At 56.7% G+C, this 25,778-nt stretch overlaps 1 protein-coding gene across 4 annotated transcripts in view; it reads right to left on the bottom strand.

The window, feature by feature from the left end:
- AGPAT3 (1-acylglycerol-3-phosphate O-acyltransferase 3) overlaps positions 1–25,778 on the bottom strand; it is a 123,385-nt gene that overhangs the window by 41,692 nt on the left and 55,915 nt on the right. The window contains exon 1 of one of the 4 annotated variants that reach the window (XM_050784461.1): positions 1,627–1,764. The exons of the other annotated variants lie outside the window; for them this stretch is intronic. The gene's annotated coding sequence lies outside the window, so the exon portion shown is untranslated. Of the gene's footprint in view, positions 1–1,626; positions 1,765–25,778 lie in introns of those variants that run through there. 4 annotated transcript variants of the gene reach the window in all.

Genomic DNA, 25,778 nt, shown 5'->3' on the forward strand with positions numbered 1-25,778 from the left:
TGTGCCCTGGGTCCAGCCAGGGAGAAGTCTGCAGGGGTTTTAAGGGAGGCTTTTGCTTTCCTAAGACAATAAACAAATACCTCTGGTCATCCCCTTTGTTGTTCTTCCCTCCCTCAGTAAGGAGATGGCGTCTGAAGGTACAGGAGCCACTATGGGAGCGTGAAGCCCATAGGCGTGAGGACAGAAGACCAACGCTGTTGGTAGAAGGTGGAAGGTCCCAGGTCCCCTTAGGGTCTGGGGAGCAGCTGAGGTCACACCAGCAGCTGCCCTCTTCAAGAGGTGGGGAGGACAAGAGGTAACAGTGTTTAAATCACTATCTCTGTTACCTTTGGCCAAAAACACACCTTACATCATCGACAGCTATGACTCTTACTCACGTGGGCCTGGCATAGAACACAGATGCTTGATCAATGCTTTCTTTTTTTTTTGAGACGGAGTCTTGCTCTGTCACCCAGGCTGGAGTGCAGTGGCCGGATCTCAGCTCACTGCAAGCTCCGCCTCCCGGGTTCACGCCATTCTCCTGCCTCAGCCTCCCGAGTAGCTGGGACTACAGGCGCCCGCCACCTCGCCCGGCTAGTTTTTTGTATTTTTTAGTAGAGACGGGGTTTCACCGTGTTAGCCGGGATCGTCTCTCGATCTCCTGACCTCGTGATCCGCCCATCTCGGCCTCCCAAAGTGCTGGGATTACAGGCTTGAGCCACCGCGCCCGGCCGATCAATGCTTTCTAAGTGAATGGCTCATATTCAACATACATACATTTGTGAGAAACAGCCAGCACAGGCCAGGCACAGTGGCTGACGCCTGTAATCCCAGCACTTTGGGAGGCCAAGGTGGGCAGATCACTCGAGGTCAGGAGCTTGAGACCAGCCTGGCCAACAGGGTGAAATCCCATCTCTACTAAAAACACAAAAAATTAGCCAGGTGTGGCAGCAGGCGCCTATAATCCCAGCCACGTGGGAGGCTGAGGCAAGAGAATTGCTTGAACCCGGGAGGTGGTTTTTGTTGAAACTCTGTCTCAAAAAAAAACACAAAGCAACAGCAGCATATGGCTTCTTAGTCCACACGCGTTACGTGCCACCTCCGTTTAAAGTTCCTGAGAGAACAATGGCACCCCTGAAAGACAGTCCATGCAGCACTTCAGCAAACAGTGTCGTCTCAGAATCAAGGCCCCGACAGACGCTGGATGGGCCCGAGGTGGACGTGACTCTGGACTCAGTGAAGAGGAAACTGCGATGTTTCCAGCAGGCAGAGGCCAAACAGAAGCTCCGCCTGGCAGCCCTGGTAGGTCTCTCTTATGAGACCCACACAGTCGCACGTTCTCCTGGCTGCAGCTCTGGGCTGGATCAGCAGCCCTAGACCCCCAGGCCACTTCCGAAGAGGGCGAGAAGCTCCCCCCCAGGTACTGTCTCACCGGGAATGGGAACTAAAGACCAGGGTCCTAGAGTTATTTCCCCGAGTCGTGCTTGCCACTCCATCACTGCCAGTGTAAACTGCAAACCCTGGCAGGAAGAGGGCAGGGAGGAGGGTGGAGCTGGGCAGGACGAGGGGAGGATGGGGGTGCCGGTGGCCCGGGGTGGGAAGGCTGCTGGCTAAGGACCTCCAGCCTCCCACCCTGCCATCACTTACCCCAGCTCTCTGAGCCCCAGAATTTGTCTCCTCTGGGGTGCTGTGACGGTCTCACTGGCCTGAGAGTGGTGATGTTGGTGGGAGGTGGAGGGATGTGGAAAGCTCCCAGGGCCTGATGACTACACAATAGACTTGTGACAAGTCTGCGGGCCTGCAGGGCACAGCAGGCGCTTCCCACATCAGGGCACGGCCATGCGCCAGGGCAGAAGAGCATTTTCCAAGGGTAGGGGCAGATTTGTGGGGACCACACTCCAAAACACACACACACACCCATGTACACACACACACGCACATGCACGCACACATAAAACAGTCACAACTAAGTTGACCTGGACATAATTTTCTTACAATGAACTATGCATTATAATAACAAGTTTTACTCTATAGAAACAGACGGACATTTGCTGCATACTTGCTCATTAAACTGGTCATCAATGTCTCATGCACTTTTTTTTTTAAGACTGAGTCTTGCTCTGTCCCCAGGCTGGAGTGCAGTGGCGTGATCTCAGCTCACTGCAACCTCTGCCTCCTGGATTCAAGTGATTCTCCTGCCTCAGCCTCCTGAGTAGCTGGGATTACAGGCGCAGGCTACCACTCCTGGCTAACTTTTGTATCTTTAGTAGAGAAGGGTTTTTGCCATGTTGGCCAGGCTGGTCTCAAACTCCTGACCTCAGGTGACCCACCCACCTCGGCCTCCCAAAGTGCTGGGATTATAGGTGTGAGCCACCGCGCCCGGCCTCATGCACTTTTCATTATATTTTGTAATTTACCAAGCTTTGTAGGAGGTTTCTGCTGGGGATGTAGCGAGCTTGTCACTCCCACTCTCACAAGAATAAAGCCAGACAGGCCGGGCGCGGTGGCTCAAGCCTGTAATCCCAGCACTTTGGGAGGCCGAGACGGGCGGATCACGAGGTCAGGAGATCGAGACCATCCTGGCTAACACGGTGAAACCCCGTCTCTACTAAACATACAAAAATCTAGCCGGGCGAGGTGGCGAGCGCCTATAGTCCCAGCTACGGGAGGCTGAGGCAGGAGAATGGCGTAAACCCGGGAGGCGGAGCTTGCAGTGAGCAGAGATCCGGCCACCGCACTCCAGCCTGGGTGACAGAGCGAGACTCCGTCTCAAAAAAAAAAAAAAAAAAAAAAAAGAATAAAGCCAGACAAACCGTAAGTTCTCGACTTTGCTTCATCCCATCAGAGACCTGAGGTTGCAGGACAGCCAACTGGAAGCTGGGGAGAGACGGGGCCTGCAGGCGGATGGGACTGAGCTGGGGAGAGACAGGGCCTGCAGGGGGATGGGATGGAGCCTTTCTGTCCCTGAGGCAGTCACGGGGCACGGTTGGTAAGAGAAGCTCGGCTGGAACCCCTGAGTCCCGGTGGAGGCTGAGTGTATCTGGGGAGAGCAGGGAGTCCTGCGGGGACGAGGTGGAGGGCCCACCCTCCTGCTGGCTTCTCCTCGTGACCCCCGTCCAGCCCCTACCAGGTGCCCACAGGGATGCCTGGGGATGAGCCCTGACAAAGCCTTGCTTCTGTGCAAACCTGAGATGATGTAGGCATTCCACAAGGTTTTAAACAAAGAGTGTATGGACCTTAAAGGTGTACTCGTTATTTACAGATTCAAATGCCACATTGGTCATTCAACAGGCACCCTGAGCCACAGATTTGAAAAAATGCATTGATTCAAGATGGAATAAACTGAGTATGTTTCAGAACAGCCACCTTGGCCTGCACAGCGCAAGAGCTGCGGAGTGTCACCTCACAGGGCCAGCGGCGACCCGAGACACGGGTGCCTGGAAGGGGGCTCTCTTCGGGTACGGGGCTCAGAAAGGCCAGACCTGTCCTGAGCCACAGAACCAGGGTTCCCTGCACCTCGGCCGTCGTCTATCATTACGGTGCCCTGTCCGGATATAAACTCAGAAAATCTCAGCGGCACAAACATTTTGAAGTAAAAGATAGTTTCTAAACCATTACTCAGACCAATAAAACGTGAAGTGAAATGAAATGTGTAATGAAGACAGTCTCCAGTGCACAGAGTTCAGCCGCATTTTCTTTAGGGTGACAGCTGTCAGGTGTGCGATGGGCTGTGGGTCTCCCCTGGAATCGTACACAGAACCCCCAAGCCCGGTAGCTGAGGTGCGACCCCAGGGACGACCCCAGCACCCCGTAGGCCAAACCGCAGGCTTTTTACTTCCTGTCACCATAGTCCCCAGACTGGAAAACAGAGCTGGCTGGACGTGCACATACGCAAACCGCCACCCGCAGGGCCACCCACGCTGCCCCACCTTATCACAGGTGCTGTTAAAACTTGCGCTAGCCCAGCAGATGCCTCCAAACTGTGGCTGCGGCTCTGCCTGCCCTCTGGGCTTCCGAGAAAGGGCCTGATTTGGCGTCAATCCCAGTGGTGGACCCTGAGAGACCCTTGCCTGCCGGAGCTGAGTCAGTGACGATGCCTCCAGGCGGGCTGGGGAGGGGAGCCCTTGAGGGCATGTGGACGCACCTGGACGCCTCCTGCATTCACTGTTCTAGAGGTAAGAGGTGATTCATGGAAAAGCGCTGACACTGCACATCTGAGCTTTTCCTCATTTCCTGGCACGGTGTACTGACCTCCTCCTGGGCTTCCTCTTTTCTTCTGCTTTCCCCAAATCCCCAGAAAGCTTAGATGAAACCCAAGTTTTGTTCTGGAATTTGTCTACTAATAATCCCACTGCACAGAGGCCGAGCGCAGCCGTCCCCCTGCCTGCCTCCTGGCACATCCGTCTCCTGTCTGAGGAACAAGCCTGGTTTTCTGTGCTTTTCTGGGGAACAAGCCTCCATCTTTCTTGCCTGTCAATCAGTGCCACTAGGAGGAGGGACGGCCTTGCCGGCTGCCCGGATCTGCCCGCGCCTACTCCCGCGGCCTCCTCTCCAGGAAAGAGGGCCCTAGAGTCCACAGGCAGCGCCCGGGGACAGCAAGGCCAGTGCCCGCAGGCAGGAATGTACAGGCCACGCTGTTACCTTCCCTCTCTCTCTCTGCTCCAGATTCCAGGCAACCGGGGCCCAGGGGGAGGGACGTGTGGCCCCTGCCCAGCCGCAATGCAGGGCCAGCCCGGGAACCACTCTGCAGCCTCCTGGAGCCTGAAATAGCCATCGCTCCAGAGCGGCAAGGGCCGGGGCCTCCACTCAGCCTGCATTTCCGAGGGGGGAGGCTGTGACATTCGGAGCAGATTCTGCCACGTGGGTGAAATGCTGGGGCCCTGGCACACGTGATGCTGTGGCTCGTTTTCATACTTGACCCGAGAGGGAGGTGTGGCTCCTTAGAGAGGCAGCGCCTGAAGTGGATGCTGCTGTCCTCAGGGCACCCAGGAGAACGCCCGGCTCCGCCAGGACCCCTGCTTCCTGAGGCAGCCTCACAGAACCCTCCTGAAGCTGCCACCACTGGGCCCAGGCACTCGCCCCTCCACTCCAGGTGAAAGACGCACATGGCGGGAAAGTGGTTCAGGCAGGGGAACGCTCCCTCCCTGTCTCCCTCTCACCCTGATCTTAAACACGGCGCAGGCTTCTGGCCTTGCTGTAAACGCGCCGGCCTCTCCTGATGTGGCAATAAGCTGCCTCTACTGCTATCGCCCATCCTGCACCAACAGCACGAGGCCTGCCCCACCCCGACTCCAAGGGGGCTGCAGCTGCAGCCCCCTTCCTCCAGGATGCAGGCGGTGGCAGCTGAGGCCTGGCAGGACGGGCGCAGGGAACCAAGGCGCCCCAGCAGACTCTCAGCGTGGCCTGGAGGCAGGAATGGCTGAAAGCCGAAGCCGAACGTGAAACTTGCTGACACCTGAGGACTGGCTTTCTCTTGAGGGTTCTGGGAAATTGGGCCCCAGGAGGGTGGGGACTGCCTGCACACCACTGTGTGTGCAGGGCTTAGCCAGTGCCTGGTATACAGTAGGCGATCAATAAAATCCTATAGGAGGGCAGGAGGGAGGAAGGAGGTTTCTGGTTTACAAGTAGAAAATGATGTCCCGGCCGGGTGCAGGGGCTCACGCCTGTAATCCCAGCACTTCAGGAGGCTGAGGTGGGCGAATCACGAGGTCAGGAGATTGAGACTATCCTGGCCAACACAGTGAAACCCTGTTTCTATTAAAAATAATGTTGTCTATTAAAAATACAAAAAATTAGCCAGGTGTGATGGTGGGTGCCTGTAGTCCCAGCTACTCAGGAGGCTGAGGCAGGAGAATGGCCTGAACCAAGGAGGCAGAGCTTGCAGTGAGCTGAGATCGTGCCACTGCACTCCAGCCTGGGCAACAGAGCGAGACTCCATCCCACAAATAAAGAAAAAAAGAAAATGATGTCCCAGGGTGACCACGCACCCTGGCCACCTGGCCCTGGGGAGTGGGCCTCCCTCCCTCCACTGTGGAAATGCCAGATGAACGGGGCCCCACGGCCTGTCTTCCTCCATCTCCAACAGGCAAGGGGCTCTGAGGGCTGCCAGGATGGCTGTTTCTCTTTATAAAACGCAGGTGATGGGAGACAGAACAGAGGTCCTGCCAGGTCTCCCTGAGCCCAGACGAGGCAATGGCACCGCCCCACCACCCTTCTCCTGCCAAGTGAGCCGCCGAAGGGGGATACAGAGAAGACCCCACCTGACCCCAGCAGCCCAGGGTGACTGCTGCACCCTGGGGCGACCGCTGGCAGGCGTGGCTGCAGGGCCGGGCACCCAGCCGCCGCCTGTGGGGTTTTCTCAGCATTCGGAGCCCCTGCTGCCCATTAAGAGCAGGTCTCAGAAGATGGACGAGAAGCCGTTCGCCATTCTTCTCACCGTGCACCAAGCACAGAGGGCTCCTGGTCCAGAACCCCATGCTCAGGGAGTTCTTCTCACTGTGCACCGAGCACAGAGGGCTCCTGGTCCAGAACCCATGCTCAGGGAGTTCTTCTCACCGTGCACCAAGAGGGCACAGAGGGGAGTTCTTCTCTGTGTCCAGAAGAGGGCCCTGGTCCAGAACCCCATGCTCAGGGAGTTCTTCTCACTGTGCACCGAGCACAGAGGGCTCCTGGTCCAGAACCCCATGCTCAGAGAGTCACACACTGGACACCAATGGCCACCGCGGGGGCAGGCGTCTCCAGGAAGAGCTGGCATCACGGGCTCCCTGCTGTCCGTCGCCTGGTGCCTGGGCACGTGTGGCGAATGTAGGGTGGGCAGCCAGACTCCCAGGCTCCTGGCGAGTGGAGACCACATGGTGGCCAGCCCTCCTTCCTGCTCTGGGAGGGCCTGGCGAGGCCTCCCCAGACCCGTGGTGCCACCTATGCAGAATCGCCCCTATTATAGGCCCAGCACCCACCGCGAGGCGGAACAACATCTCTGTCCCCACAAAAAAGCCAAGCCACCTCTGTGGCCCTCCAGGTCAAACGGGATCAACAGGGACCTCACAAGCCCACAGGTTCCGGAAGCTCCCAGGTCTCACTGCAAGTGCAACTAAATGGCACCTGTGGGTACGCTGCCACGGCGCAGGCCACCACGCCTCGAATTCCACAGGTGACTTACCGAAGACCTGACGGCAAATGAGAAATGCGCGTCCTTGGAAACGCCGTGGGCGAGGAGGTGGCCCAGCCAGTCCCCTGCCACCTGGTCAGCAGGCTGAAGCTGAGAGGCTTGGCATAAGCCAATTACTAGCAGCTGCTCAGGCGCAAGGCCGCACTTTTCCCAGACAGAGGCGCTCTTTTCCCAGCACGTAACAGGTCTTCCATCATTTTGAGCATTTGCAAAACTGCACAGCTCAGCCATGAATCCCAAGAAAGGACTTGATACCATGCCTCTGCCCAGGTGCCGGGAACAGCCCATGGAAGCCGCCAGAGTCACCCGCTCACCGGGGCCAGCCTGCCCTGTGTACGTGGCCCCCGTCACACTCGCGGTGGCCCCAGGTTGAGGATGAGTGAGTGGTTGCTCCTGGGGCTTGGGAACCCTCAACAATGACCGCCCCCTCGCTCAGACTCTCAGATGCCCCAGTTCCCGGGCTAATCCGTCTCCTAAATTCCACCCTTAGGTTCTGTTTGTTTTTTAGAGATGGGGTCTCGCTCTGTTGCCCAGGCTGGAGTACAGTGGTGCAATCACAGCTCACTGTGGCCTCGACCTCCTGAGCTCAAGGGATCCTCCTGCTTCAGCCTTAGGATTTTGTCTTTTGGCTCTGGGTAAACCTCTTTGTAAATAGTATCAATCGTTTTCACATAAACTGAGTAGTGGGGAAGACTGGGCAGCCTCCTGCCTGAGCCACCTGCAGTGACCCTCCCCGCCGTCAGCAATGGAAGTGCATTAATCGGATCTATAGAAGAGAAAGCTTCCAGGTCAGAGAGAAGCAGCTCCTGGCCAAGTGTGCACCAAGAAAAACAAACACAGTCTAGAGTGGAACCTCCAGGGGAGCAGTGGTCTCTTCCTAGGAAATCACCCCTGTTCTCCGGCTCTGGAAAACAAAGTCGGCACCCAGACTTGGGGTTTTGGGTCCCTCCAGCTGCCCCCTGCACCACATGGCACCATCATCACACATCCCACGGACAGAGACTGACATGCATCCTGTGCCCTTTGACCCTCTGCAGAAACAGGGCAGGTGGCATCAGTGTCCTGTTTTACCAATGAGTACTGGAGGCCCGGAGCACAAACACCCCGTCTAATCCCAGCCTGGAGACACAGCGGGGCTGGGACCGAGGCTCTGAAACCCTAGGCCAGCGTGATCTGTGATCTGTGACGCCTGCTGATTCTCAGCTTCTGCAGTTAGAGCCGGGAGGGACTCTGGTCAAGGGCAGCTGGGAAATCGCCCGCGATCACCATAAACCAGCCCATCAGGCGATGGGTGTGACACAGCAGTGCCACTTTGATGGGAACGACGCATTTTCTGCTCAGGGTGCAGATCACCATGTAAATCAGCCACCGCTACAGCACCTGCCTCGGGAGGCAACGGGAGTCAGTGCCCATGCATCAGGCACTCGTCCTTCCCAGGCATCTACGAACACCGCCCAGACGGTATGAAACCTCTGAGCTCCTTCAGGAATGTTCCAAACAAAAAACCCTTTGCAGAAGGATGGGAGAGCCGCCCAAGGACCCCAGGCGGGATCAGAATGAGCTCCTGCCATCCCCTGCTTCCCTACCTCCCAGGAGTTCCCCTGCAAAGGGCTAGGCAGGGTTTGTTGACACGTGGAGAATGGTCCAGAGCTGGAAGAGGAGGGGAGCACACAGTAAAAGCCCCCAGGACGGTCCAGGCCCCCAGGCCCCAGCCTCGCTCACCAGTAGAAGTAATAGGCCAAAGCCACCGCCAGCAGGGCCACACAGATCCCTGAGAAGAGGCAGGCCGGGTAGCTGCTCAGCATCTTCAGCCCTTGGTCCTGTGCTGCCTGAGGCCGGCGAGAAGGGCCTGTGGGGAACAGGTGTCAGCCTGGCCAAAGGGTGAGGAGCCGAGTTCAAGCGGAGGGATTAGGAGCTGGCCTGAGCTGCCCAGGCTTGGCAGGGGCCGTGGCCACCCAAAGCATCTGCTCAGCAGGAAGTGGGTGCCGGGCACTCCCGGGTGCCCCCTGCGTGGTGAGCACTGTCCTTCCAGCCACAGGGACCAACTCAAGGGACCCCAGGAGCACGCGGAAGCGGGACATACACACGGGTCCCTTCTCCTGTGCACGGCCGCGGGCTCTGCCGTTGGGGCACCGGCTAATCCAATAAGCAGCTTTCAGCCCGGAGCTGCTCGCTGTAAACAGGCAGAGTCAGGGGCCAGCCAGGATGCAGGTCAGCGAGCCCCGCCCAGCACGGAGCCCTGGGACCGGGGACCTGAGAACGCCCACATCTTCCTCCCCACAACACCAGTGTGCCCAGGAGCCAGGTTGGGGGCGAGTCGGTGAGGCTGACCCTGTGCTCAGCTGTGGGCTAGAAAGATCCCGAAAAGGTCTCCAAGAGCGAGGCAAACGCCCTGCATGTGGGGCTCAACAGGGAACAGCCACCCAGCCTGCCGCACAGGCCAGGCGCCCGCGAAACTCGCTCCAAACTGCAGCAAGGTTTGCTACACGGTGGTGCTCCCGGTCCCACCCATGGCGGTGCTCCGGGTGTTTGGGGCCCCCATGCTGGAAGAGCTGTGGGGTGGGCCGGTCTCATCCTCCAGGAAGTCAGGCACGTCCCTCCACATCTCTCCAGCCTGAAACCCACCCATCTGAAATGAAGGAGTTCAAAGGCGAAACTAGGCAGATGAGATCAAAGGACCCAGGGACAAGAGCGTCGCCCTAGGAAACCTCCGGGGGGCAGGAGGCCCCGACAACACACGTCACCCTGGGAAACCTCCGGGGGGCAGGAGACCCCGACAGCACACGTCGCCCTGGGAAACCTCCGGGGGGCAGGAGGCCCCGACAGCACACGTCACCCTGGGAAACCTCCGGGGGGCAGGAGGCCCCGACAGCACACGTCGCCCTGGGAAACCTCCGGGGGGCAGGAGGCCCCAAAAACACACGTCACCCTGGGAAACCTCCGGGGGGCAGGAGACCCCGACAACACACGTCAAACCTCCAGGGGGGCAGGAGACCCCGACAACACACGTCACCCTGGGAAACCTCCGGGGGGCAGGAGGCCCCGACAGCACACGTCGCCCTGGGAAACCTCCGGGGGGCAGGAGGCCCCGACAACACACGTCACCCTGGGAAACCTCCGGGGGGCAGGGGGCCCCGACAGCACACGTCACCCTGGGAAACCTCCAGGGGGCAGGAGGCCCCGACAGCACATGGGGACCCTGGGGTGTTACTCCAGGGGGCCCCTGGGGCCCGACAGCACATGGGGACAGGGATGGGGTGTTACTAAGGGAGAGCCCCTGGGGACACTCGACAGCACATGGGGATGGTGGTGGGGTGTTACTAAGGGGGGGCCCCTGGGGACCCTCGACAGCACACGGGGACTGGGGTGGGGTGTTACTAAGGGGGGGCCCCTGGGGACCCTCGACAGCACATGGGGATGGTTGTGGGGTGTTACTAAGGGGGGGCCCCTGGGGACCCTCGACAGCACATGGGGACTGGGGTGGGGTGTTACTAAGGGGGGGCCCCTGGAGACCCTCGACAGCACATGGGGATGGCGGTGGAGTGTTACTAAGGGGGGGCCCCTGGAGACCCTCGACAGCACATGGGGACGGGGGTGGGGTGTTACTAAGGGAGAGCCCCTGGGGACCCTCGACAGCACATGGGGACTGGGGTGGGGTGTTACTAAGGGGGGGCCCCTGGAGACCCTCGACAGCACATGGGGATGGCGGTGGAGTGTTACTAAGGGGGGGCCCCTGGGGACCCTCGACAGCACATGGGGATGGCGGTGGAGTGTTACTAAGGGGGGGCCCCTGGGGACCCTCGACAGCACACGGGAACTGGGGTGGAGTGTTACTAAGGGGGGGCCCCTGGGGACCCTCGACAGCACACGGGGACTGGGGTGGGGTGTTACTAAGGGGGGGCCCCTGGAGACCCTCGACAGCACATGGGGATGGCGGTGGAGTGTTACTAAGGGGGGGCCCCTGGGGACCCTCGACAGCACACAGGGACTGGGGTAGGGTGTTACTAAGGGAGAGCCCCAGGAGTCCCGACCAATGCACTCTCACTCAGGGTCACGAGGCCTCAGTGGGATAAAGTGAAAGTCACTGTTCATGCGTCTCCCATGGTACCAGACGCAAAGAACCTGTCACCAGCAGAGTTTGCCCAGGACGCTCCCCCAGCCTGGTTGCAGCCCCGTCCCAGACCTGGTGCGGCCCCTTCGTGCTCTGTGGGAAGTTGTGGACTGAGAGGCAGGAATCATTCGCCCAGCTCAGTCCTGACATGCTCAGCCTTTACTTCTGTGAACCTGGTGGAGGAGAGAGCGCAATGGGGCAGCCACACCCTTCCCAGGCCTGGGGGAGCCCCTCCTTCCCCCTCACAAGGCTTCAGGTGACTGCACCCCCGGCCAACACATTGACCCCATGTGACTCCATGTGACACCCAGAATCGCCCGTTAAGCCACTCCTGGATTCCTGACCCTCAGCAGCTGTGTGACATAATAGATGTCTGTTGTTTTCACTGCTAAGTTTGTGGGTAACTCATTACACAGCAACATAACAAACACGGTAAGGCAACCAGGCAGATCAATATGAGACGCACCATTTACTGGAAATATTGGAAATACTGGATGACTATTTATAGGACTGGAGTTAGTGTCTAAACAAAATAGAAGATTTGCAGGCTGGGTGCGGGGGCTCATGCCTGCAGTCCCAGCAGTTTGGGAGGCTGAGGCGGGTGGATCACCTGAGGTCAGGTGTTAGAGACCAGCCTGGCCAACACGGTGAAACTCCGTCTCTATTAAACATACAAAAAAATTAGCATGCCTGTAATCTCAGCTACTCAGGAGGCTGAGGCAGGAGAATCGCTTGAACCGGGGAGACCGAGGTTACAGTGAGCACTCCAGCCTGGGCAACAAGAGCAAGACTCTGTCTCAAAAAAAAAAAAAAGATTTGCAGATTCAAGAATTCTGACTTCTAACCCTCAGTACGTTCCTCAGTACGTTCCTTCTATCCCAGTGAGCAATGTTAACCAACTTAGCTCTCTAGTGTGAATGCACACCATGGAACCAAGACATTCATTTAATCCTGTCAGCAGGCCAAGAAACCCAAGAGAACGTGTGTGTGTGTGTGTGTGTGTGTGTGTGTGTGTGTGTGTGTGTGTGTGTGTGAGAGAGAGAGAGAGAGAGAGACAGAAAGTCGGGGAGGGAGGAGAATCGCAGCCCTCCCACCAGGCAACAGCAAAAGGAGAGCTGCTTCCTCCTCCCTCTGCAGTGACGACCCACACAACTTCCTTAGTCCAGCACTGTCTGCACAGTCACCCCAAAATATGCAAAAACGACCGGCTGCCCACACAATCTCTGCCTGGCACTTTGTTGCGGGAAGTCAGGGACCCTGAACGGAGGGACTGGCTGAAGCCGCGGCAGAAGAACATAAATTGTGAAGATTTCATGGACATTTATTAGTTCCCCAAATTAATACTTTTATGATTTCTTACGCCTGTCTTTACTGCAATCTCTGAACATAAATTGTGAAGATTTCACGGACATTTATCACTTCCCCAATCAATACTCCTGTGATTTCCTATGCCTGTCTTTACTTTAATCTCTTAATCCCGTCATCTTCATAAGCTGGGGAGGATGAATGTCGCCTCAGGACCCTGTGATGATTGCGTTAACTGCACAAATTGTTTGTAGAGCATGTGTGTTTGAACAATATGAAATCTAGGCACCTTAAGAACAGGATAACAGTGATTTTCAGGGAACAAGGGAGATAACTTTAAAGCCTGACTGTCTGTGGGCCAGGCGGAACAGAGTCATATTTCTCTTATTACCGAAAACGGGTAAGATAAATATCCCTGAATTCTTTCCCCAGTAAGGAATATTAATAATTAACAGCCCTGGGAAAAGAATGCATTCCCTGGGGAGGCCTCTGAGTGGCCGCTCGGGGAGTATCTGCCTTTATGCAGATGTAGATAGGGATGAAACTCGCCCCAGTCTCCTGCAGCACCCCCCAGGCTTGCTAGGATTAGGAAATTCCAGCCTGGCAAATCCTAGTCAGACCGGTTCTCTGCTCTTGAACCTGTTTATCAATGACAGTGTGTGCACAGCTGGACGTGGAAGTTAACTAGCGATTCTACTTTCGCCCTGACCTTGTGATCTCCTGACCTCCTGCCTTGTGATCTTTTGTCGCCCTTGAAGCATGTGATCTCCGTGACCCACACCCTATCCATACACTCCCTCCCTTTTGAAAATTGCTAATAAAAACTTGCTGGTTTTATGGCTCAGGGGGCATCACGGAACCTGAGGACATGTGATGTCTCCCCTGGACGCTCAGCTTTAAAATTTCTCTCTTTTGTACTCTTTCCCTTTATTTCTCAGACCAGCTGACACATGGGGAAACAGAAAAGAACCCATGTTAAATATCAGGGGTGGGTTTCCCTGATAGCACTTCTTCTAACAAGACCCTGCCTGAGGTACAGAAGGCAACGGCTATGCAGAAGTCATCGGTTTCATGGGATGCATCCTAATGACTGCCTTAGAGATAGTTAATGAGAGAGAGAGGAGTCTTTCGGAGCTTCAGAAAGGTTTCAGTCCCTGACAAAAGGCTGCAAAGAGAAATTTCCCTTTTCCTGTCCAGGCACGGTGGCTCACGCCTGTCATCTCAACACTTTCGGAGGCAGGAGGATCACTTGAACACAGGAGTTCAAGGCTGCAGTAAGCCACAATTGCACCACTGCACTTAAGCCTTCGTGACAGAGGGAGACCTTGTCTCCAGAAAAACAAAACAAAACAGCCGGGCGCGGTGACTCACGCCTGTAATCCCAGCACTTTGGGAGGCCGAGACAGGCGGATCACGAGGTCAGGAGATCGAGACCATCCTGGCTAACACGGTGAAACCCCATCTCTACTAAAAATACAAAAAATTAGCCGGGTGCGGTGGGTGGGCGCCTGTAGTCCCAGCTACACGGGAGGCTGAGGCAGGAGAATGGCATGAACCCAGGAGGTGGAGCTTGCAGTGAGCCAAGATTGCACCACTGCACTCCAGCCTGGGTGACAGAGCAAGACTCCGTCTCAAAAACAAAACAAAACAAAACAAAACAAAAAAACTCCCTTTTCCTGACATCAGACTTCACTGTATCAAGATGTGATGGCTGGTGCAGAGGCAGCCACGATGTCACCTCAAGGAGACAGGCCTACAGTGGAAAGCAACCCGGAGGGTGGCCCAGAGGAGGAACGGAGATAGCCGGGGCCTCGCGTGCCTCCGCCAAGCCAAGTAAAGGCCAGCACGGAGGAGCTGACCTCTGGGGCTTCCCACCTAGGTCAGCTCAAGGCAGATTCTGCTCCTTTCAGCTCATCCATCAGCGCCCCATCGAGTGGGCCTTTGGGACTCACACATATCTAGGGGCCAACTTCTTATCTACATGCTTTGCATTTCCCCAAATCTGAAAGTCACCCATGGGTACCCCTGTGATAACAGCAAGCCTCAGTTTTCTCCAGGGCCACGGGAAGCCACAGGGTCAACGTTCCCCCACCCAGGAGGGCCAGCCTCACTCAGGTTTGCAGGTGGGGGTGTTCTTTTATCTTAAAGCAGACATGGCTACCATTCAGAACAGTACGTGAATGGAGAATTCCTTTTAAAAACAAAACCAAAGATTTCTATTAGAGAAAAATGTTTGGGGGAACCAGCATCCCAGGGACCCACAGCCTATTTTAATATGTCATTTTTTTTTTTTTTTAGAAAGAGGAAAAAAGCGTGTTCACATCATGAAGATTTTAGCTCATTTTAGGGCAAGGAAACAGGCCGTGCAGTTGCAGATACACACGGAAGCCCTTTTTGCTGAGGCACAGAGGCCTGAGAGCCACCCCAGGCGGAGCTGACGCCGGACAGCCAGGCTGGCGCCAGGCATGGCTCCACTCAGAAGCACTAGGCCTCCGCACCTCCATCCAAGAGCTGCGGTCAAGGAAAGGAAAAGATGTCTTGTTTTTGCCAAGGTGTCTGAAGTCTCTGCGGGCAGCGGTCGGGTGAGCGTTTCAGCTGTGATAGAACAGAACTGTTACGGGGCAGAGCTCATTCACAAGCAGGTCTTTGAACACAGACATTACCAGCATGCCACCTGATTCTCTCACTGTGTCTTCCTCTGCTGGAGAAAATCCTTGTACACGAGGAGACAACTAAAACTTACAGCTCTGATTCCCAGGCCATTCTTCTGGAGGGAGGCACTGCGGCCGTGTGCCAGGAGGGCAGAGGCACTGGCCCCACGGAAGACAGGAGTCCACTCTCAGACAGATGAACACTGCAGGTGTGCCCACAGAAAAGTCCACAGCCCTCGGCAGACAATGCCGCGCTTGCCACTGCTAGGGGAGGCTCAGGAGCCCGGCTGGGGTTGGAGGCCTGGTGCCAGGCGGCACGACGTCAGGCACAATGGGCTGGGGCTGCACTGTCCTCCCCTCTCTCTGCTTTTGCTTCAGTCCTGGCCTGTTTGGGCTGCAGAGCTGGGGTCCCAGCAGGTCACCTGACCTCCCTGGCCTTGGCTCCCCCTCTTTGAAGTGAGCGGATTGACCCCACCGGCTGTCCCAGGGGCGCCCGAGCTGCAGGTGTGGGAGCCAGGGCCAGGGCCGCAGCATGTGAGCATTCCGTGTGACCCTGCAGTGGGGCCTAGACCTGGCTTAGGAACAGCTGGGCGGGCTCTGCTACCGTTCAACACCCCTGGCTTCCAACTCGAGCCGCCATCAGGGAAAAAGCCTGGCATGATCCGTGTGCTTAACGCACTTGGAGAGCCGGGGCATTGCCCCAAGCCCCGAGCCCTGGCTGAGGCTTCTCCACTCCTTAATTTCCAGAGTAGGAGAGGTGCTGTGGGCCCGAGGCCGAGCTCCTCTGTGGCCGCCTGCGACGATGAAGCCAGGTTGTCGGAGCCTGAGAAGCAAGGCTGTCCTTCCTGCCCCACGCCTGGGTCACTGTCTTTCTCATCATAAAGAAAAAAAAAATGCCTTCTTGGGAGAGTCATTCCCTTTCCATGTCTGAATAACAGATTCCCCAGATGTCAGGCGGACCCAGCCTGAGGCCCCAGAACACCCCTACCGAGCGGTGAGCATCTGTGGGCCCGGCCTCAGGTCTCTCCAAGCTCCACGGAGGCGCCGGTGCCCAGTACTGAGCGCAGAGGCCGCCCTGCAGGCCGCTCCGGGATGTCAACTGACCTCTAAGGCCACTTCTCACTGTAAAAACTGCAGGGTCATTGTGGGCTATGCTGGCCCTGCCCTCCTCCTGAACGGCTTCATGCCTGCCAGGGCCAGGAGCTTGGGTGCACTCCCAGCTGGGGACCCTGGCTCAGCCTCCCTGGGGCTGGAGGGAGGCGGGATCTGGGTGCTGCTACTGGGGGGGCGCTGCCCCTGGGAATCCCAGCTCTTACACTTGCTTTTGTGGTGTGTCCCGAGCCTGCCTCCTGCTCCCTCGCCACTCAAGGCCACCACATGGCCCAGTGTGTGACATCAACCAGTGCCCACACAGCAAAGCGTGCTAGCATAGCACGGCACTTTCGTGACTTTGCTGAGCTCTCCAGAATTGGCAGGTGCTCCCCACTGCTTCCTCATGCTCTCAGCTGAGAAGTCCCTCTGTCCAGCCTCCACACTGGTTCTGTGCATGGCATGTGATTGGCATGTGAGTGGCATGTGTGGCATGAGTGGCGAGGTGGTGTGGGTGGCATGTGAGTAGCGTGGGTGGCGTGTGAGTGGCATGTGAGTGGTGTGGGTGGCGTGTGAGTGGTGTGGGTGGCGTGTGAGTGGCTTGGGTGGCGTGTGGCTGGCGTGGGTGGCATGTGAGTGGCATGGGTGGTGTGGGTGGCATGTGAGTAGCGTGGATGGCATGTGAATGGCATGTGAGTGGCATGTGAGTGGTGTGGGTGACATGTGAGTGGCATGTGAGTGGTGTGGGTGGCGTGTGAGTGGCGTGGGTGGTGTGTGAGTGGCTTGGGTGGCGTGTGGCTGGCGTGGGTGGCATGTGAGTGGCATGGGTGGCGTGTGGGTGGCGTGTGAGTGGCGTGGGTGGCATGTGAGAGGCATGTGGTATGATATGGCAGCACGTGGGTGGCACGGTGTGGCTTGCTCTGTGCTGTGGCTCCTCCACCACAGACATGTGGCCTCCTCATGCTCCCAACTACCTGAATGTCGTCCTGCTCACGACCAGGGCTTGACCCCGCCCATCCGCAGGTTTCCGCTGTCCCCTCCTCCGCCCCACCATTGCCGCACACCTCCTAGTCTTACCTTCCGGTTACCCTGCAGGGTCTAAAGGAAACAGTTCTTTTCTTCCAGGTCCTTTCCTCTCTCTGACACCTAAGCCATGCTGACTGTATAACCTCCTAGTGGAGGCCCAGCCTCCTGACTCTACCAATGAGGTTGCGCTGCCACGCAGGCCAGGGCCAGGCAGCCGACGGCCTGGGGACTTGCGGAGTCTCTATGGCCTCTTATGAAGTCACCATCCCTGAGCATGGGCACAGCAAAGGAAGGCAAGGCCTGGAGGCCCCTCCTTCCGCCCTTGGGAGGTGGGGACGGGCACACTGCGGCGAGAGGGCTGGCATGTGGGAGCTGGTGCTTGGGGGGCTGGCACACTTGAGGAGCTGGTTCTCAAGGGGCTGGCATGTGGGAGCTGGTGCTTGGGGGGCTGGCACGCTTGAGGAGCTCGTTCTTAGGGGGCTGGCATATGGGAGCTGGTGCTCAGCGGGGGCGGCTGGTGCTCGGGGTTGGGGAGGAGCTGGTGCTCAGGGGAGCTGGTGCTCAGGGCCTGGTGCTGGGGTGGGGAGCTGGTGCTCGGGGGGCTGGCATGTGTGTGCCTGTTCTCCAGCATCCAGGTCTCAAAACCTCATCACCCAAACCACCAAGGATGAGCGATGTGGGGCAGACACCTGCTCCATTGCCCCCGCCCCGGTACAGCAGCCGGTCACGACTGAGAAAGGAAGCAGCACACCAGGCGCGGCCGGCCCACACCAGGCCAGCGCATGGGGCCCCCAGGCTGTTCCAGACCCAAGGGCCTCCTGCCTTGCACCCACAGACCCTGCCCAGCTACTTAGTTCTAACCCTCTGGCGTTTCGATGCCACCATCCACTCTCCACGTGAGGCTTGCAGCAGGCGTGGGAGCGCCGTCCTCTGGCTCTTGCAGCTGGTGCTTGGGCCTGTGCTTGGATGGAGGCCGCCGGGGCCTCTGGGTATCTGGTATGCGGCGTCCTTCTCTCCTGACTCTCCCCTCACCCTTCCCATGTGCTGCCCCTCCCTCACTCGCTGCTACATGCCGAGACTACTGGAGTCTAACACCAGCGCCCAACTGCTTCCAAGCTGTGCCTCAGTTTCCTCAACCATAAAGAATAACAACACACGGACGCCAGCAGGCTGTGGAGAGCCAAAGACCCCCGGGGTGCACTGAGAACAACGCTGGGCATGGAAAATGCCAAGAAGCAGCCAGGAGTGTGATGACATCATCGATACTCCCAAACCTTTCCCCACGGAGGAAACAGATGGCAGAGCTTTAAAAACTACATGACGAAAGCAAACACAGACCACTGGGATTGCGGCAGACTAAATAGCTTCTGCATGACAAAGGGAGCGACAGGGTAAAGAGACGACCCTCCAGCGAGAGAAGACCCTGCAGACCACATGCCCGAGGAAGGCCCAGCATCTACGGGATAAAGGGGCTCAGACTCACTAGCAAGAAAGCAAATGACAAAGGACCCAAACGGCTGTGCCTCGGAAGGAGCCACGCCGATGGCCAGCAGGTTAACGAAGAGCTGTTGGGCATCACTAACCATCAGGGAGAAGCAAATCAAAGCCACAGGGAGGGGTCGTCTCATGCCGTTCAGATGGCTATTATCAAAAAGACGAATGTAACAGGTGTTGATGAGAACGCAGAGAAAGGGGACCTGGCACACTGTGGGGGACAGAGAGGGTCCATCAGTGGGCCACTACACAAACTGTCTGGAGGGACCTCCAAAAGTCAAAAATGGAACTACCGGCCAGGCGTGGTGGCTCACGTCTGTAATCCCAGCACTTTGGGAGGTCGAGGTGGGCGGGATCACTTGAGGTCAGGAGTTCGAGACCAGCCTGGCCAACATGGTGAAACCCGATATCTACTAAAAATACAAAATCAGCCAGACGTGGTGGCGGGCAAATGTAATCCCAGCTACTCGGGAGGCCGAAGCAAGAGAATCGCTTGAACCCAAGAGGCGGAGGTTGCAGTGAGCCAAGATTGCGCCATTGCACTCCAGCCTGGGCGACAGAGCGAGACTCTGTCTCAGAAAACAAAAGGAACTACCATAAGGTCCAGCAATTCCCCTTCTGGGTATGTATCTAAAGGAACTGAATCCAGTGTGTCGAAGAGACACCTGCACACCCTCGTTCACTGCAGCACCACCCGCAACAGCCGCACGATGGAGGCAGCCCAGGTGCCCACCAACAGACGAATGGATAGCAAGCGTGTGGTGGTAACAGTGTTATTATTCGGCCATAAGGAAGAAGGAAGTCCTGTCACTGGCAACATCACAGATGAACCTGGCAGACTTGACACTAAGTGGGTAATCAGCCAGTCACAGAACGACAAACCCTGCATGGCCTCACTCACACGAGGAGTCGGAAACAGAGATCTCGCTGGAACTGAGAGGAGCACGGCGGTTACCAGGGGCTGGGGGCTTGTGCAAGGATGGGCAAGGGAGGTGCTGATCAAAGGGAACAGTTTCAGTTAGACCGGAGGGACGTGTTCGTGATCAGCCGTGCTGTGTGGCGACCAGTTAACAATAACGTATTGTATTTCAAAATCGGGAAAAGAATAGATTTTTAACATCCACACCACAAAAAATGAAGTTGGTGAGCTGATCGACACGTTAATTAGCTTAATTAATCTTTCTACGATGTACACATAGATCACACGGTACTCCATAAATATACGCAATTATATTTTGTCAATTATAGATAGATGACAGGTAGGTAGGTAGGTAGACGGACAGACAGACAGACAGACACACACACACACACACACACACACACACGAGATCCTCTTCAGGTAAAAAGCAGAACCTGTATGGAACACTGAGATAGTTGGAGCTTTTCACCATGCTCTTTACAGCAAACCTAGAATGTTTAGAATTATGGTTTTACTTATTTTGAAATAACGGATTTTGGTATAAGACCTTTGCCAAAATCCCCTTCCAGTGGTGTTTCTGATGAATGGGAGCTGCCCTGTCTGACTCCTGACAACCATGCTGGTGGCTGCGGACGCTCAACGTCAATCAAAGCCGAAGCACGTGGCAGTTCTCTGCCTGGGAGTCCCGCTAACGTGGCCGATGTGGTGTCCTACTTCCATGTGGCTCTTCAGTTTTTACCTCCACATCTCTTTTTTAAGGTTAAGAAGAATAAAGCTCATTTGAACATATTACACCCAAGCAAATGTCACAGGAATACAAAATCTCCAGATTATTTCCCTGGACCTGAAAACTGAATGATTTATACAAAACTATTACAAGAGAAGAACCGAGTGTCTGTTGATGCAATTTCCTGGAGGCCTCCTCTGAGCCGCAACGTAAAATAGCATGTTTTTAGGATGTCAATGAAATCTTTCTTCAGATAAACCCCATGAAGATTCCTCATTCCCTTTCTCACACAAGTGACTGAACGAAACTCCAGGTGTGATTAACCTCCCCTCACCCCAGCAGTGGGAGGTCACTAGCACCAGACGCGGGGAACATGGGAGGACCAGCACGCAGGTGTCACTGACACCATTTCTAAAAGGTCTCTGTTTCCCTCGCTGACACTCCGCCTCGTCCAGCGTCCGCCCGGACCCCGGGTCTGGACGGAAAACCAACCTGCAGAGCAGCTGGGCTGTCCAGTCATGGGGCCGTCGAGAAAAGGCAACGGCAAATCCACCCAGGGCCCCACGCTGAGTCCCTGACGAGCCTCAGACGTGCGTTCACCCGAACTCTAGAGCCCCCACAGCCCCTGCCCCAGGATCTCACGTAGGGGGGCCATAAAAACAACCTGTAATGCGGAACAGGAACATGCAGGAAGGAGGTGGCATCCACCCGAGGGGAGAGGGCAGCAGGCCCCTTGCATCTGTCACCAGCAGCTTGAGGACGCACGCCAGCCTGCCGTGGGCCACCGCGGCCACCATGAGGAGACGCCTCCTGCCGCCCCAGGGTGGGGAAGCTGGACCCTGGAGCGGCCCCCTGGGAATGTACCCGCAAGCCCTGCTTCCCTCTGCCCCCTCAGCCCAGGTGTGCACCCCCACCTCATCCCCGCCTTCCCCTCATCCCAGCAGAAACACCCACCCACCCTCACCCCCCCAGGCCTGCCCACTGTGGACACCCACAATCGGGGGCTGCAGCCTCTGAGTTCACTGGGCAGAGCTTAGTGCCCCCAAGGTCTGAGAGAGGCCCAGAGAACAGGGACAGTAAGAAAGATGATGTTGCTGAGACACCACGGCGAGGTCCCATGGGCCACGCTGAGGTCGCACGGGCAACCCTGAGGGCACACTCAGTGGCAGGTGCTTTACACAAATGATCCCTCAGCACTCAGCACAGCTCTGTCCCGCTAGCTCCACTGCCTCTGAAAATAATCCTGCCCAGGACCACAAAGTCACTGGCAGGCCCAGGACGGGGAACCGGGCTGCACTGGTGTTGGTACCTGAGCCTCCCACCCCACTGCACGGCGGCTCTGCCCCAAGACCTCCCATGACTGCGTCCCCAGAGGCAGGGCACCCTGGAAGGGGACTCTCTGTGGAGTGATGGTTGACAACTATTCCCCACTTTCTTCAAAAACACTGTGATTCGTGACTTCCTGAACCTGAAAGCATGGCTGGACGACGCACGTAGAACCACCAGGACGAGGCACCTGGGATCCAGGAGGACAGACACTCAAGTCCTCTCTCTCCGGCACGCCTGGGCTGTCGCCTGGGCTGTCAGTGCTCCAGAGAACGCGTCTGTCACCTGCAGCCCAGACAGCGTCCGTTGCATTTATGAGGTTAATGAGACGCTGGGAGCCCGCTGGGAGCGCCATCTCACCGACCCGTTCATCTGGATTTAGCTCACGCTCAGCCAGGCGGGAGCCGTCTCCAGGCCGGTGACAGGGGCGGGACCTCAACACGGAGAGTCAAGGCCCAGCATTCGCGGGCCCCACAGCCCCTGCTGCCCATCCTGCCCACCCTCTCACCTGAGGAATGCAGGCCGCACCTTCTCCCTCCATCCCAGGGAGGAGCAGCGTCCACAGGCCAAGCCCCTGCGGGTGTCCCCTGTCCTGCCACGCACACTGGCTCTGGCAGGCCACGTCCAGTTCCGCAGGGACCAGGCCTTGCCCAGGACAGTGGCGCCCGGGGGGAGGCGGCTTTGCCGTGGCCAGCAGGCAGCACCGTCTTGTTCTGTGTGCCAACCCCACTTGCCCTTCACATCTTTCAATAAACAAATAAGGACACAAATAAAAATAGAAGTCCCACTGTGGGAAGGCTCCTGGCTTTGACTCGCTCTGGGGTCAGCGCGGGCTGTGGTGGCAGAGGCTCCAGGAGTGTGTGGTGACGGCAGGGAGTGGCTGACAGGGTGTCCTTCCAATCCACACAGGGACAGGGTGCAGGTTACTATGCAAACCAAACAAAGCACACACAGCCCGCGTGTGAGCCGGAGCCAGGCCCGTCTCCTGTGCTCTGGAGCCCGTCAGAACCGTCTCATGCTGCCACTGCCGCACGGTACATGCCCTGCTTCCATGAAAGGTGGGCATACAAAGCCCCCCGCCCACATGAGGCACCCGCTACAGGAGCAGCGGCCTCCTTCTGAGGGTCACGGGGGACTGGCCATCGGGGCCCTTCCACTCAGGCACCTCACACTGAAATAACGAGAACGCACGTACTTTTCAAAATGTGGTATGTCTGGCCAGGGTGGCACGCTGTGCTTCCTGAATTGTGTGGCCTCCTAAAGACAGTCACAGTCACGTGCAGACAAGGTGGGGGTGGTGGGTACACACAGCTGAGGAACCTGCCGGAGCCACCCAGGGTGGGACCAAGGCACAAGCTCCGTAGGGCAAAAAAGAGGATTGGCGTGGGGATACAGTTCAGCTCATTGTGAAACAAAATTAGACAGCGCCGTATCTGTAGTATCCGTAGGTGGCCAAACACACGCAAACACACCCTCCTCAGTCAATCTGATGACGTTTCCAGTAACGAGTGCCCCAGCTTGAAATGCATCCCAGAAGGAAAACTCCTACATGGAAAGTGATTTCTAAACAAGATGTAGTTTCAGACGTGAAATCTGTTGGAACAATTATCACAATTCTTAAAATGCACATGTATCAGCTTGCTCTGAGTAAAAACACTTAAAACCTAAGTCAAACCTTAAGACAGAGCAGTGAACTGCACGGATCACTGCAGCCTACAGTTGGGAGAAGCAGAGGCCTCTGTCCCCAGGCGGGAGGCACTGACCCCTCCAGAGTGCTGCCCACGCTGGTTTGCAGAATCTCTTGATGAACCTTACCCTATTTCACTCCCTCCCTCGGGGTGAGGGGAGTGGGGAAACAGAACTCGGCTGCTCCCCTGAAATGACGGGGCTTGCCACCTTGCCTGTGTGTATATTCCTTAACGCTGTGCCAGCGTTTCTCAGCAGGCATTTTCAAAACAGTGACCGTGTCAAACTCAGGGCAGGGGTACGCCTGGAGGCCCCGGAGAAGACGGCCCCTGGGGCTGGAGTTGAAAGCATCGTGCCCTTGGCCTGCCCCAAATCGTTCCTTCTTATTGTGCAGGGGAGCCTTCCGCATCCGGCAAGGATCACAGCTTCCGGTGGGCCGAGTGGTTATTCCATTTCTGCTGCGTCCGGGAGCCGTGTCCAGCTGGTTCAGCTTCCCAGGGCACCGGGCAGCAGGCGCCACATCAGCCCTGCCAGGACGCAACAGGCCCGGCTCCTTGGAGAGGGAGCGTGCGAGACCAACAGGAAGAGTTCCACAATGTGGGGCAAGGCGTTCTAACTTGAGCTGGGGTGCCTGCTCCCAGGGACGTCAGTCACCCTCACCAGGACCCTCTGCAGGCCAGGCCCAACCTGGCAGCTCTGTGGCCCCGCACATTCACTCCTCACGTCAGCTTACAGATGAGGAGACCGAGGCACAGAGAGGTTCAGCAACTTGCCCAAAGCCACACAGCAAATCCGTAGCAGAATCAGGACTCAAATCCAGGCCATCTCACCATGAAGTCACTGCTTCTATAGATAGGAGCCAAGGATCACAACCCAACCAAAGTGCTTATCTCGCATCTTCACTGGAAAGGAGGTTTCCCATCAGCTGAGAGCACTTGAGCCTCTAGCTGGAAAGAAGCCTACAGCGATTTAAGACAGGAAAAGCAGAGAGGCGCCGGGCATGTGACACACGTGAGGCGGAGCTTCCTTTTGCTAACTTCTAAAATCAGATCTCAATGGATTGGGAAGAAACAAAAACTCAGTCCTCCAATCCACCTGGAGCCCCAGCCCCGACAGCCTCACGGCCGGGGAAGACAAACCCACCTACCCCTTCAGCTGCAGTAAAACATTTCAAGCAAAGAAACACTCCAACTTTTGAACTCTGTGGGTTTTTTTAAAAAAGATTTTGTAAATTTAGAAATATATATACCTACTATGTACATACCACAAAAATTAAAAATACAAGATTTTGTAAATTAATGGTATTTTATAAAACAGAGTAATACACCTTGCTGTAGAAATTTTAAACCAAGACGAGGTACATGGTCAGAAGGGAACGCTCAGCCCTCACCCCATCTCCATCCCCAGGACTGACTACTGTTAAAATCTGGTATTGGCTGGTGGCTCATGCCTGTAATCCCGGCACTTTGGGAGGCTGAGGCAGGCAGATCAGGAGTTTGAGATTAGCCTGGGCAACATGGCAAAACCTGTCTTTTTTTTTTTTTTTTTTTTTTTGAGACACAGTCTTCCTCTGTCACCTAGACTGGAGTGCAATGGTGCGATCTCAGCTCACAGCAACCTCCACCTCCTGGGTTCAAGCGATTCTCCTGCCTCAGCCTCCCACGTAGCTGGGATCACAGGTATGCGCCACCACGCCCAGCTAATTTTTTTGTATTTTTAGTAGAGACGGGGTTTTGCCAGGTTGGCCAGGCTGGTCTTCTTGAACTCCTGACCTCATGATCCGCCCACCTCGGCCTCCCAAAGTGTTGGGATTAATGGCATGAGCCACTGTGCCTGGCCCTCATTTTTATTTAAAAAATAAATAAATAAGTAAAGCCTGCGTAGCTCACAGAAGCCACCCCGGCAGCACGATGCAGAACTCTTTTCTTAAATGCTGCAGCATCAAAACCTAGGAATGCGCAGCGGGGGCCGGGGTTCCTCTCGTGCACACGTGGCCCCTGAAGCTGCCTGTTCTCCGGGAGAATGAAACACCCGAGCCAACCCTGGGCCACCCCAGGGGATCCCAGATAAAATCACCCCCAGTCCCGCCACACAGACGCGCACACACCCTCCCTGCTGGACCGCCCCTGCTGTCCTACACGTTACCTGACGTGGTCCCCAGAGAAACAGCTTGTGCAGCCAAGGACAGGGGAGTGAAGGCTCAGTACCCCCTCGCCGCCAGTGCGTTACTCAAGAATGCTCCAGACTTCACTGCTGCCGGAGGACAGGGCTGCAGGGCTGGAGTCCATGTCCCAAGC

This window comes from Macaca thibetana, chromosome 3 (assembly GCF_024542745.1).
Source record: "Macaca thibetana thibetana isolate TM-01 chromosome 3, ASM2454274v1, whole genome shotgun sequence".
Classification (NCBI taxonomy): Eukaryota; Metazoa; Chordata; class Mammalia; order Primates; family Cercopithecidae; genus Macaca; species Macaca thibetana.